General features: G+C 39.2%; 1 pseudogene; it reads right to left on the bottom strand.

Moving 5' to 3' along the window:
* Nucleotides 1-231: 231 nt before the first annotated feature.
* LOC137773763 (large ribosomal subunit protein eL42-like) lies at nucleotides 232-5,072 on the bottom strand (annotated as a pseudogene).
* Nucleotides 5,073-12,309: the final 7,237 nt, after the last annotated feature.

Below are 12,309 nucleotides of genomic sequence, written 5' to 3'. Positions count from 1 at the left end.
TTAGTCTTTGCCTTTCTGCAAATGACTTGTTTCCCCATTCCTGAATGATAGCTTGACTGGGTATAAAATTGTAGATTCATTGTTTCTCTTGCTTCAAAGATATTATTCAAGTGTTGTTGATTAGAAGTCTGCTATCTATTTATCACTACACTTTGGTGATATGTCATTTTTCTATTTTTTTTTAACTTAACCTCAAGATTTTATTATCTTCATAACACCAAAAGATGAAGCTTAGAACTGAATTACTTGGCCCTTTCTCTTCTTAAATCCTCCCAGTTCAAAGTGTTTGCATCTCTTAATAGCCAGAATTCTTTGATCTGCAGCCTCAGCACAATCTTTGTAGTTTTAGCTTTTCCCCAGAATATTGGCTTAGTCTGCCCACCATAGCCACTCTGCTTCCTGTCATAATGCCACTTTCCCTGGGCATATGGATAATCCTTGCCCTTCTTGTACTGTGCCACTTTGTGGGGTTGGAGCTTGCCACACTTCCTACAGAAAGTCCCACCGGTTTTAGGCATGTTCACCATGTTTGTAGGAGCACTATTGGCACAAAAAGCTGTGGTTGTTTCAAGATATTCTCTCTGTTTTTGTTGTTCTTCTGCACTTCAGTGTGTCTTAGTGTGCATCTATTTTTATTTATGCCACTCATGATTGCTGTAATCATAAAGCCAGTCAAAGACTATAGATAAGGAAAGTCTGACTAGATTCTGCCAAAACCTTGTGGTCCAAAGACAGAGGAAAAAAATAATGAAAATAGAGTTCAGCCAGACAGTAATGAGATGAATGAACAAAATCAGTTGCAATCTGGTTGGAGGTTGAAGAATTCAGATGATAAAATCTCGTCATCTGAACAGAAAGAGGTTACAAAAAGTATTGTGTGGTTGTGTAATTGGAACAGGAGGTATCAACCCCACCTGAAGGGTATAGATTTGGGGTCTCCTATAATTTCAAGATTACTGAAACTGGACTCAGTATGTCAATCTGTGATGCAGGAAAGACCATTCTGGACATAGGCAGCTGCAGGTCTGGCATCCCTGTACCAAATGTGTCTGTTCAATATGCACCTCCAACTTGCCTCAGGTGACAAGCATACTCTCATCATGAGTTATTGGCTCAGGAATTTAAAGTCACAGTAAACCTTACTGGATTGTGTCTCTTAACCCCAGAAATATGAAATTATGAAGTATGTCAAACCCATGGCATTAATCATTTTGGGTTACAATCAAGATAATCACTGTTTGGCATTTAAAATACTTGTAAAATATAATTGAATTTGGCATATTAAAATGTATGACAAATTGGCCTGCAATTCCAAATTAAATGCTTGATTCGAAGTTGAATGGTGTAAGTGATTTAGTTTATAAGCAGTGGTAGAGTGGTTAAAAGAACTTGCATTAGAGAGTTGTTTGATAATGTGGGAAGGATTAGCTTATTGGGTCATAAGTTTGTTGAGTTTAGACATTCCAGCGTCTTAAAGAAAATTGAATACATTAATGTATACATATTATTTGAAGTAGTTAAAGGTAATTAGCCTGTCCTATTCAAGTTTACTTAACATTAATTAAAATCTAATTCCCTTAAGTAATCAGTCCAATTTATGTTAAAGTTTCCCTGAAAATTATTTCTATTTTATATAAAATTTACTGGATTTAAAATCGTGTAATAAAACTTATAAGATGAATTTAGGAGTTTAAGAAAATCTAGACTTTTAAATTTATAATTTCAGTAAGTAAAGTTTTAAAAATCAAACCCAAATAAATGAAAATAAACTTCTTTGTGTACAGAAGCTGCCCTTGGGCATCAAAAATATCACATAGAAACTGAATCTAAGGATGCATGCTCTTTATCAGTGTAACCTCTTATTCTCTAATCTCACCTTCTGAAATTCCTATTGGGTATAAATTGGACTTTTTACTCTTTCATGCCTCTCTTTTTTTTCCCCCCTTTTTTCTTTATCCAGAATACAGCACATAGGTATAATTTAATTTATCTGTTTATATCCACAATTTTGTCTTCATCTGGATCCAATATCCTGTTTATCCACTGGAGAGTATTTCTCAATTTCAATGACTGCATATCTAATTTAACATCAGAAACTAACCTTGTTCCTTCTCAGAGTCAAACTGCCTCCCTATTCTCAAAGTTCTTCCAACTGCCAGTAACTCACACAAGTGTACAGGTACTCTGCTGAGCTCCCCAGGCTGGCTGGAGGCCTGGGATTGCATTGCTTCACCTTCCACATGCCAGGGTGTCTGCACCAAGTTGCTCCTCTACTTCTGAACAGAGGATCTGGTTTCCTGAGTGACATCAAAGGATGAACAGTGCAACACCTATGGGTTAGCTCTCTATGGAGTGGATTTGAGCAATAGGAAATGGGAAACAGGAGGGAGCTGGGCAGATAAATTCTCCTTCCAATCAGAAGTCTGTTTCCTTTTGAAAACCTTCCAGAGAAGTCCTGGGTGCTAGGCAAAGAGACAGTGGCCAGCTGTCTCTTCATGGCTTATCAAACAGAGACCAGCACTGTAATGCATCATATCACCTTGCTTCACATCTTTCCTTGCCCTACTTCCCCTTTTCTTCCTTGCCTTCATCTCAACAGGCTTCATCTCAACAGGCTTCATCTCCTGAATAAAAAATCAGCATCCTAATCCTTGCCTCAGGCTCTGCTTTCTAGAGAACCTCAGATAAGGGAGTCTTTAAAACTTTTCTTTGGTTCTTTTTGAACCAAAAAAATTGAGATTTTGAGAATCTCAATCTTTTGTTATGTTTTTTATTTTTTAATTTAATTTTATTTTTTTAAGCATCTTTATTGGAGTATAATTGCTTTACAATGGTGTGTTAGTTTCTGCTTTATAACAAAGTGAATCAGCTATACATATACATATATCCCCATATCTCCTCCCTCTTGTGTCTCCCTCCCACCCTCCCTATCCCACCCCTCTAGGTGGTCACAAAGCACTGAGCTGATCTCCCTGTGCTATGTGGCTGCTTCCCACTATCTATCTATTTTACCTTTGGCAGTATATATAAGTCCATGCCACTCTCTCACTTCGTCCCAGCTTACCCTTCCCCCTCCCCATGTCCTCAAGTCCATAATTCAAAAAGAGTCATGTACCACAATGTTCATTGCAGCTCTATTTATAATAGCCAGGACATGGAAGCAACCTAAGTGTCCATTGACAGATGAATTGATAAAGAAGATGTGGCACATATATACAATGGAATATTACTCAGCCATAAAAAGAAATGAAATTGAGTTATTTGTAGTGAGGTGGATGGGCCTAGAGTCTTTCATACAGAGTGAAGTAAGTCAGAAAGAGAAAAACAAGTACCATATGCTAACACATATATATGGAATCTAAAAAAAAAAAAAAAAAAAAAAAGGTTCTGAAGAACTTAGGGGTGGGTTAGGAATAAAGACGCAGTCGTTATGTTTTTTAAAATTCTGTTCTTTAATGTGATAGCTCTATCAGCCAGAAATTATAAAATATTTAAAATAACTATCTTAAGTTGTTGGAAATCTAATCCTGCTCCTCATATTGCTAATGCTCACTCATGGTGGAGTATTTCCTTGTTTGTTCTGCAGTTTTGGATTGTGAGTTCATCTTCAGCAGGGCTATATTGACGAGAATCCTGAGAATCCTGAGCAGAGGGTTTGTCCCTCCAGAGAGGACTTGTATTCACTTTGTCACAGATATTATCAGCTTGGGAGTTCTCAGCCACAAGAATAGTATAAATGTCAAACTCTGCCTTCAGTCTTGAGGGATCTTTTCCCTTTATCCAGATACAAGTGAAGATGGACGAGCTTCCTTTATATCTCTTTTTGCTGATGGTTTGGCTTTTAGTCCCCACCTTTTTTCTAAAGCTCTTTGACAATTCTCAGCTTTATGTTCAAAGGCTCCATCAAATTCCCTGGGGACAGCTGCAGTGTGAACTCAAGACTACTGCTCTGTTTTTTAGGTCTCTCTCCATTTTGCCCCTAGGATTTATATTTTTTATAAACTCAGCTATGCAGGTAGAAGACTATTTTCTATATTTCATCATACTTTTATGGTATTTAATAATGGAAGATTTGGGGGGTTATCTAATCTGCTATAATACTAGAAATGTAAGATCTGGTCTGTCTTTAATAACTGAAATGGATTGAATTATTACTATCTGTCAAGCACTATTGTAAGCACAGTAAATGAATTAACTCATTTATCCTCTCAACAACTCAGTGAGAGGTAGGAGCTAGTATTATCCCCACTGTGTTAGTCCGGGTCCTCCAAGAAGCAGATGCCAAGATCAGAATAAGTGTGCCAAGATTTTATTAAGGAAAATGTCTGTGAAAAAGGAAATGGAGGGGAGCTGGTAAATGGCTGGGAGAGTCACTAGACCACAGCCCAAGTCTAATACTGAGTGAGGAAGAAAGAGAAGGAAGGTTGGTAGAAGTGTCTTAGACTGCAGAGCAGTCTCAGTGAAGTTCATCAGAACTCAGGGAGGGAGTTGTCTTCGAGCCAAAGTTAGCTGATGGAGTCTAGTGTCTTCCAGAAATGGGTCTGCCTTGGTCTTCCTGCCATATTACATCACTGGTGGGGAGATGCCCATGGGAGAGGTGGCTGTGTCACAAATGTCACAGTGGATTCCAAAGTGCAGCAGCAGGGGCCCTCAGCCAATACGCTCCCTGAACTAGAAGGTCTGCCAAGTGCCTCCTCGTGGCCACCCCACCCACTTTATGGATGAGGAAACAAACACAGAGGCTAGGTAACTTGCTCAAGGACACACCACTGGTACATGTGGAACCAGATTTCAAACTTAGGTAGTTTAGCTCCAGGGTACAACTTCTTAACAACTATGCTATGCTTCAAAAAAAAAAAACATTTTATTGCATTGGATCTTTGTGTAGAAAGAATATTGTTAAACAATTGTGTGTATGATTTATGTGTGTTTTTTCAGAGTTAAAAAAGTCTATTTCTAATCAGATTCTACAAGAGGCTCTTTAAGATGGGGGAGAAAAAGACTTTCAAAGTTTGGGACTTTCAAGGGCAGTCACCTATGAATTTGGCAGTGACCTTTAAAATGTGACTGTTACCGGAAATTCAATGATTGATGCGTTGTCCCTCCATCCTCAGTCTGGCTGATTGCAAATTAATATTGTTTCTCACAGGGCATCTTTATTTTTCCCTCTAGTCCCTCCTATGACAGAACCATCTAGCTGCCTACTCAGTATCCAACTTTCCTTCTTCTTTACAAACGACCAGGCCCGAAAAAACCGCCACCAACAATAAGCCACCTGTATATCCCTCCCTCCCTTTGTAAGGATGGCCATCTAACTCCTAACTACAACTAAAAATTGTTGGGTGAAACGTTTAGGAAATTTTCTTAAAAGAGGCTGACTCAACTAGCTTGTGACTTGTATCATTCAGAATCCCAGCAAGGGAACAGCTGGCACACTATGTATAGAAATCATGAAGGATACAAGATTCGGGTCAGCCAAGCTGTTATCTCTATTTCTGAACTGGTAAGGAGAGGGTCGGGTAGAGCAGACTGCCTTGAGAACAGTGGCCTTCAGGTAAAGAGAGGCAGCCAGCCAGATGTGACTTTGTAGAAAGGGAGTCAGGGGGAAAGAAATCCTCATCTCCTTCCATGGATCATATTGGCTGAACCCATCACAATGCCAAGGGCAAGAAAGCCACTGACGTAGCCCACACAAGCCAGCCTGCTGAAACAGAGAGCAGATAGAAAAGCAGAAGGGCAGAGAGTTGATACGAATTAGGATAAATAGGAGATAGCAAGCACATGCACTGTTGCCCTTCCTTCTGTCTTTGGTATATGGATATGATGGCTGGAGCAGCACTCGCCATTTTGCTACCTTGAGGCAACCTTCTAAAGATGGTAGAGCACAAATATAGAAGAGGCTTGAGTATTAATGACATAACTGAACAGCTATATCAGCCCTTAAATGCTCACTCAGACATCTTTTATGTGAGAAAAATATAAATCTTTGTCTTAAGTCAGTATTATTCAGATTGCTTGTATTTGTAAGTAAGCGCAATTGTCGATGATATACATCCCCACTATCTGAATTTATGTCTTCATTTCCTATACCCCCACCACCAGACTTTTGTCATTTCTTCTTAGTCGACAAATGGCCTTTTGTTCCTCCCACTTCTTCAGTCTCTGCCTTGTTGCCAGAGTGATCCTTCTCAAGCAGTTCAGACATAGGGGACCCCAATAGTGGTTCTCTCTCAGGGAGGGAACTTGGTGTCTGAGGGTCAGGGGTTGGAGGGAGACTTATTTTTCACTGTATTCTCTGTTTCACAGTTTGGATTTTGTATTGTGTATACACATTACCTAAAATAATTGAAAACATAGTTCTCTGAAAAAAATTAAAACACTAATTGAAAATAGTCCGCCATGTCACTGTCTTTGACAGGATTTTCGAAAGGGCCTTTGGAGTCCAGCTTCTCCGCTTCTCCCAGTAATAATATCTTATCAACTTGAAGATGAGCATTTCTCACATTTTAGTACCCTTGAAGTTGACATTCGTGCAATTGCTGTTATGCATGTGGCAGCCACAATGTAGTTGTTGTTGTCGTCTGCCTGCGCACAAACGTTAGATGTTAACCCACATTCACATTGTCTTGAAACGGTCCGTTGACTACAATGTACAGGATTTGCAATTGACCAATATGCCACCGGAAATATGAATCCCGATTGTTGTCTGCAAACCTTCTATTTGACAACTGTTAGTAAGATCAGTAAAGACCCAGCATCAAAGCTTGTCAGATGAGCATCAGCAGCTTGAAAGAAAATCCCAGAGACAATAGTAGAGCCCTCTTAAGAATATTACCAGGGCTTCCCTGGTGGCGCAGTGGTTGAGAATCTGCCTGCCAATGCAGGGGACACGGGTTCGAGCCCTGGTCTGAGAGGATCCCACATGCCGCGGAGCAGCTGGGCTCGTGAGCCACAGCTACTGAGCCTGCGCGTCTGGAGCCTGTGCTCCGCAACGGGAGAGGCTGCGCACCGCGATGAAGAGTGGCCCCCGCTTGCCACAACGGAGAAAGCCCTCGCACAGAAACGAAGACCCAACACAGCCATAAATAAAAATAAAAATAAATAAATTAAAAAAAAAAAAGAATATTACCAAAGCTGCTGATTCCCCAGAGGATGATAGAGCGTGGAAAGACTCTGACATCAACTCTCATTGAAAATAATTGGCTTTGTTGTGCAACAGAAACTAACACAGTATTGTGAAGCAATTATACTCCAATAGAGAGCTATTAAAAAAAAAAAAGAAAGAAAGAAAAGAATTCAGAGGACTTGGATTCTATGGGGAAAAAAATAGGGATTCCTTAACCAATTTTTAAAAATTTAAGTCAGATTTATTGAGGTATAATTTACATATCGTAAAATGCACCCTTTTTAGGTATACAGTTCTATGAATTGATAAAAATGTGTAATGTCATGTATCCACCACTGAAATCAAGAGAGAGAATATTTTTAACATTTCCTAGTGCCCCTTTGTATCCAATCCCCAACCCACACTCCCAGCCCTTGGCAACCACTGCTTTCTATCTCTATCGTTTTCTCTTTTCTATAACGTCATGCAGCATTTTGTGCCTGGCTTCTTTCACTTAGCATCATGTTTTTGCATTTATCAGCAGTTCATTTCTTTTTATTGTTGAGTAGTATTCAATTGTGTGATTATACCAGGCTTTGTTTATCTGTTCACAATAGAAGAACATTTGGATTGTTTCTCATTTTTGGCAGTTATGAACAAAGCTATAAATGTTTAGGTATAGGTTTTGGTATGGATATACAGTTTTATTACTCAGGGGTAAATACTTAAGAGTAGGATTGCTGGGTTGTATGATGAGTCTGTGTTTAACTTTATAACAAACAGCTGAATGGTTTTCCAAAGTGTCTGCACCATTTTACATTCCCACCAGCAATGAATGAAAGTTCTCGTTACTCTGCAACCTCTCCAGGGCTTGGTATGATCAGCTTTTTAAAAGTATAGTCATTCTCCTAGTTTGTAGTGGTATCTCACTGTGGTTTTAACTTACATTTTCCTAATGATGTTGGGCATCTTTTTGTGGCCTTATTTGCTATCTATGTATCTCCTTTGAAGAAGTGTCTGTTCAAATCAGTTTTAGTTGGATTATATTCTTACTGAGTTATGAGAGTTCTTTATATTCTGAGTATCCTTTATCAGATGTTTCATGAGTACTATCTTAGTTTGTGGCCTGTTTTTCATTTTCTTGACAGTGTCTTTCCAAGAGCAGAATATGTAATTTTCATGAAGTCCAATTTGTCAAGTATTTTTGTTTTTTTTTCTTTTATGACTCATGGCTTTTTGTGTCCTATCTAAGAAATCTTTGCCAAACTAGATGTAACAAAGATTTTCTCCTGGTTTTCTGTAGAAGTTTTATGAGTTTTAGGTTTGTACAATTAGGTCTATACTCCATTTCACGTTAAATTTTGTATATGGTACAAGGTATAGGTTAATGTCCAATTGTTTCATTACCATTTGCTGAAAAACGTTTTCTCCATTTAAATGCCCTTTCAACTTTATTGAAAATCAATTGAACATATAAGTGAGTCTGTTTTCTGTTCTATTCCACGGATCTATTTGTCTGTCCTTTGGCCAATTCCATACTATCTTGATGGCTTTACCTTTACAGTAAATCTCAAAATAGTGTAAGTCCTCTACACTCATTCTTGTTTTTCAAAATTATTTTGGCTATTCTTGTCCCTTTGCTCTTCCTTATAAACTTTAGAATCGGCTTTTCCTTTTCTACAAAGAAAAAAAAGCCTAGAATTTTGGAATTTGGGCATTGTGTTAAACTTACAGATCAGTTTGAAGAGAATTGATATCTTGACAATATTGAGTCTTCCAATCCATGAACACAGTATTTCCATTTATTTAGGTTTTTTATTTCTTTCAGCAATGTTTATAGTTTTAAGCATAAACCTTTCATATATTTGATTTATCTCTAAGTATTTCATGGGCTTTTCTGGATGCTATTGCAAATGGCATTAATTTTTAATTTATAATTGTTCATTGGTAGTATAAGAAAATAAAATTGACTTTTCTGTATTCATCTAGTATCCTCCAACCAGGATAAACATACTAGGAACTTATTTTAGATTCTTTGGGATTTTCTGCATAAACAATCATGTTGTCTGCAAACAGAGACAGTTTTATTTCTTCCTTTCCAATTTTTATGCCTTTTCTTTTTCTTGCCTTATTGTACTGGCTAGACCCTCCAGTAATGTTGAATAGGAACAGTTATTTTTCTTCCTATGTGTATACAAGGTTGAGATATGATAAATCTGTCTAAATAAGTATCAAAGAGATCTTTCAATAAATATACAGTAAAAAATCAAAATAATAGAGAGCATTTTTGTCATGGTTTAATTGGCAGCTTTTTTTTTTTCCTCAGTGGCACCTAAAATAATGGTGTATTTTCCCATAGATGGTGTTAGAAACAATGAAGTATTGCAATAGTTAGAGCAGCCACATTGCATATTTCTAGACTATGATGTGAATGGTGCCCTGGGGCTCCACGACGCGGAGACCCTGATATTAGGTTACACGTGCCTATAGGGGCTTCACTGTTACCACTGATGTCATTTCATTTAACTGAGCACAGGGTGTTCAACTTAAGTGTGAGTCAGGTCTGCTACTTGGGGTCCCATAAGTCTAGAGAAGGTTAATGAGCCAGAGGCATCTACTAGATGTTGACCACAATGCATTTGATCAGGTAACTCTCAAAAACCAAAGGGTCTGAGATTTAACCTCACTTGCAAGCTGACAAGTTAGCCTGGCAGTTTGATGGTTGCTTCCAGAAGACACAGAATGCCTGGCTGGAAACAAGGGACTTTATTACTCATAGCGCAGCAGGCAGCATGAGCTTCATGTTAGCACTGGTTCTCCTTGCCCACCAAGTGCCATGGGGCAATGCAGGGCTGAGCCCAGGTGGATGCTGAACTCATAATAGATTTGCATCACACCTGAGAAGCCCCAAACTTAGGAAACCTCAGTCTTTAAGGGGGCTGCAAGCAAATGTGTCTAACCTTTGCCCCAGAGGGATGCACTATCTTTTTAATCCTGGACATCAAACAAATGTGCCCTCTGCTCTGGAGGGAGACACTGTTTCCACCTTCCAAGGATCTGTAGGACCTCCATGAAAAGATAGCCCAGGGTGCTGTCAGTTTCTCTGCTCAGAAGGCAAGGCCCACAGAGAATTGTGTCCCAACAGGAACACAGACTCAGTTGTCAACCGGGAAAGTAATTCTGAGTAGAGAGTAATGTCTGTCACTCAGTTCATCCCCACCTGTCATAGTCTTCCTATATGTTCAATAAACCTGTTTCTTCTTTGTCTGGACCCACAGTTAGACTACATTTCCCAACCTCCTTTGCAACTAAGTTTGGCCATATGAATTGGTTGGCCAAGGAAACATAAATGGAAGTGATGTTACCATCTTTAGGCATGACTCATAAAAATCTCCCTACAAAATTCTCTACTCCCTCCTTCTCCCATCTTTTTCCAGCTCTGGCTGAACGCAGAGAAAGGCAAATTCCTAAAAGATGGTGGCGTCCTATGATGTAAGAAGATTGGGTCCTTGAATGACTGTGTGGAGGTTGCCTCAGTATGCATCAAACTGTGATGTAGATGAAAAATAAACCAGTGACCTTTTAGTGGCTTGACGATAGAAATTAATTCTAGTAGCTAGCAATAGGTATTCTAATACATCAGCCTTACCCTCATGCCATCCCCACATTAAATCTCTCTCCCCATTACATCAGGCCTAAATGGACACCAGTTTACCTGTTTTCTTTTTAATAGCCCTCTATTAGATGTTAATAACATGAGAAGCTTCCAACCCTATTTGCTATGAACATAGTGTAATTTGTGTAGTTTTTGACAGCATACGATGCTACCATCTGGTAGTGCGGGGTAGTACTGGGCACAGGTGCGGGCAAGGGGATGAGGGGCTTGGCATCTGAAGGGCTGAGGGTCTTTCACCTGGCAGAGCAGGCCTTAGTTACTAACAAAGTAAAGGTGTGTGTGTGTGTGCGGGGGAGATGAGCAGGAAAAAAAATAGTCTGTTGTATTTATTAGCATCTTTGAGACAGCCACTGGGCCTCCCAGAAACATCTAGGTGAGAGAGGTTGGTTTAGACCACAGAGGTGATGATTCCCCATTAGTGGCCAAAGGGACCCAAGAAACAGGTTATATGCTCCCACATAGCCCTTTTTATACTTCAAGGAGTCAAATCCTGCCTGCTGCCTGTTTATTAAGACTTTAATTTTTTAGAGCAGTTTTAGGTTCATAGCAAAAAGCCAGGTGAAGGTACAGAGATTTCCCATGTATAACCTGTGCCCACTCATTCACAGCCTCCCCATTATCACCGCCTCCCACCAGAGTACTGCACTGATCCATCAGACTTCCCCAGAGTCCATGGTTTACATTAGGGTTCACTCTTGGTGTTGTACGTTCTACGGGTTTGGACAAATGTATAATGACATGTATTTACCGTTATGGTATCAGAGTCTTTTCACTGCCTTAAAGATGTTCTGTGCTCTGCCTATTCATCCTTAGCCAACCCCTGCCCTGCCTATTCATCCTTCCCCAACCTCTGGCAGCTGCTGATATTTTTTACCGTCTCTATGATTTTGCCTTTTCTAGAATGTCATATTCTTAGAATCATGTAGTATGTAGCCTTTCCAGATTGACTTCTTTCACTTTGTAACGTGTATTTAGGGTTCTTTCATATCTTTCATGGCTTGATAGCTCATTTCTTTTTAGCAGTGAATAATATTCCATTGTATGGATATACCACAGTTTATGTATTCATTCGCCTACTGAAGGACATCTTGGTTGCTTCCAAGTTTTGACAATTATGAGTAAAGCTTCTAGAAACTTCTGTGTACAGGCTTTTGTGTGGACATAAGTTTTCGACTCCTTTGGTAAATGCCAAAGAGCACAATTGCTGGATCGTATAATAAGAATGTGTTTAGTTTTGTAAGGAACCACCAAACTGTCTTCCAGAGTGGCTGTATCATTTTGCACTCCTGCTGTCAATGAATGAGAATTCTTTTTGCTCCACATCCTCATCAGCATTTGATGTTGTCAGTGTTTTGAACTTTGGCCATTCTAATAGGGGTGTAGAAAAATCTCATTATTGTTCTAATTTTCATTTCCCCAATGACATAGGACGTAGAACATCTTCTCGTATGCTTATTGCCATCTGTATATCTTCTTTGATGAGGTGTCCGTTATGCTCTTTGGCCCATTTTTTAAGTTGGGTTGTGTG

This window comes from Eschrichtius robustus, chromosome 12 (assembly GCF_028021215.1).
Source record: "Eschrichtius robustus isolate mEscRob2 chromosome 12, mEscRob2.pri, whole genome shotgun sequence".
Classification (NCBI taxonomy): domain Eukaryota; kingdom Metazoa; phylum Chordata; class Mammalia; order Artiodactyla; family Eschrichtiidae; genus Eschrichtius; species Eschrichtius robustus.
This window is presented reverse-complemented; position numbering and strand designations above follow the sequence as displayed.